Consider the following 2,626-nt stretch of genomic DNA (forward strand, 5'->3'; position numbering starts at 1 on the left):
GCACCGTCACAGGGCACGGCACCTTCTTTATGCCTTCACACGTTCATGCCAGAAGGCCGCTCATACGCAGGTGGTGTATGGCTTTCCAGGACTTCCTTCTCACACTTAAAGGCATGACCTGTTCCCTCTGCTGTCTCTCATACTCTTTGAAAACGTTCCTCGCGGAACAAGATTGGAATGGCGAGGGACCATCTACCCTAAGTATGTCTGTGCCACAGGCACGGGGCACATTCCTCGCGCTGCCACACTTACGTTGGAATAGACGAGCATTTTCAGGGAAGGTGTTAGTAGAAACACGGTTTCTCTGCAGTGGTGTTTCTTCAGACTGAAGTGCACGCCGCCTGTTTCGGATTCAACACATACCTGTTGTGACTATGTTCTCCCCGTGACGCCAGAGGTCAGCTCGAAGTCGCCTTCGACACAGACTTGTTTCGCGCAGTTTAGTCTGGGGCTTTCCTTTGGCGAACTCACGTACATTTGGAAAACCCTTCTAGCGTCGTGACCCATGGTGTTCATTGAGCGAAGCCCTCCATACCACGTTGTTCCACGAGGAAGGCCTATCGGGCTTTTCCTCTGCTTCCTTTCATACTTGGCGTAAAGCCGCTTCGATCCTTCGGAAAGGAGAAGGGAGTCGAAGGACCGCTCCTCCACAGCATTGTTTTTGAGACCTAAGTGTAGAGCTCGTTCCTTACGCTTCCTCCGATTTCCAGACACACACCGCTCTAGGGGACAACGTGTTCGTTGGTGGTCACATTCGACGCACATTTTTCCTCACAATTCCGCGGATGGCATTTTCCTGACGCTTTCACACGAAGTCCTGAAAACGCTTGTCTCTCCCTGAAACAAGATCTGAGTTGAGAGAAGCTTGGGACACAACTCCTTTCTCAAACAGTGGTATATGGCACAGTAGTTGTGCCTTCACTTTTAACGGTGGAAAGTTCTTCCATCTCTTCCCTGTAGGTGGTAGTGGAAAGACTGTTTCCCTACACTTTCGTTTCTTGAGAGGTGAGTGTAAGACACTTACCTTCTATAGCAACACACACATACCTCCAAAGGCTTCTTTCTTCAAGAACCCAGATGTTAGCACGAAAGCCTGATGGACATGGCCTCGTTTCTCAGAATTCAGTGTAAGGCTACTACCACTGAGGCTAGCCCGCGTACATTGGAAGACCCATCCACCTCCACGACACAGGACTTAATGGAGAGAAACCCTCCGCCCAACGTGTTCCTCCCTGGACGGTATCGCGCGTTCCATCTCTTTCCTTTCACACCCGGTTTAACAAGCCGCTTCCACCCTTACGAAAAGAGACGGTAGTCGAAGGACGCCAACCCTCGAGATTTGTTCTTAGAGGGAAACAGGCGTATGCCATCTTCCTTGTGCTTCCGCACATCATACATTTCCATACACATCTTTCTTCATGTCACGACGGTAGGCACATTCGAAACGGAGAGCTAAGTCTAGTCTATGTCCCTTACGCCTTCACACCCAATACGGAAAACACTTTCCTCTTTCCTGAAACGATATGATAGTTGAGGGAAGCCTTCTTCACAAGTGGTTTCTCAAGCACCGTCCGTCACAGGGCACATTCTAGATGCTTTCACCATTTCATGCTAAGTGCTTCTCATCCTTACGTGTATGGCTTTCCTGACGGATTTCCTTCTCACCCTTGAAACCGTGACCTTTTCCATCTGCTCTCTCATACTCTTGGAAACACTTCCCACGGAACAGGATTTGAATTGCGGCAGACATTCTACACTAATTACTTCTGTAGCACAGGCATGGGGCACATTCCTTGCGATTTCACCCTTACATGGGAAAAGTCTACCATGTTCAGGGAAGATGTTAGTGAGTAGTTCGTTTCTCGGCAGGGGTGTTTCTTCAGACTGAAGAGTACTTCCTTTGTTTAGGATTCGACACGTACATTTTGTGACTCTGGATTCCTCGGGAACCCAGATGGAAGCTCGAAGTCGCGTTTGACACAGACTTGGTTCGCAGAGATTAGTGTATGCCTTTCCTTGGGCGAAGTCACATCCTTTTGAAAACCCTTCTATCTTCGTGACACATGGTGTTCGTTGAGGAAAGCCCCCCCAGAAGAAGTTGTTCCGCGAGTATGGTGTATCACTCTTCCTTCCCCTCCGTTTTCTTTCGCACTTTGCTTCAAGCCGCTTCGTCCCTCAGCAAAGCCGATGGCAGTCGAAGGACCGCCCCTCCACAGCAGCGTTGTTTCTTAGACTTAAGTGTATAGCACGTCCCTTACGCTTCCTCCCCTTTCCAGACACACACCTCTCTAGGGGACAACTAGTGTGTTGGTTGTCCCATTCGACCCCCATTTTTCTTCACAAATCAGCGTGTGGCATCTTCCTTGCGCTTTCAAACAACGTACTGACAACGCTTCTATCTTCCCGAAACAAGATCTGAGTTGGGAGAAGCTTTCGACCCAAGTTCGTTCTCAAGCAGTGGTATATGGCACAGTAGTTGTGCCTTCGCTTTTAACGTTGGAAATTTCCTGCGTCTTCTTCCCTGTAGATGGCAGTGGAAAGACTATTTCTCTCTACCGCTTTGTTCCTTGAGAGGTGAGTGTGAGACACTTACACATATATCTCAAAAGGCGTCATGCTTCCCGCA

The sequence above is a fragment of the Eumetopias jubatus genome, unplaced genomic scaffold, assembly GCF_037043125.1.
Source record: "Eumetopias jubatus isolate StellerSeaLion01/CBP00866 unplaced genomic scaffold, mEumJub1_p1.0 scaffold_175, whole genome shotgun sequence".
Classification (NCBI taxonomy): Eukaryota; Metazoa; Chordata; class Mammalia; order Carnivora; family Otariidae; genus Eumetopias; species Eumetopias jubatus.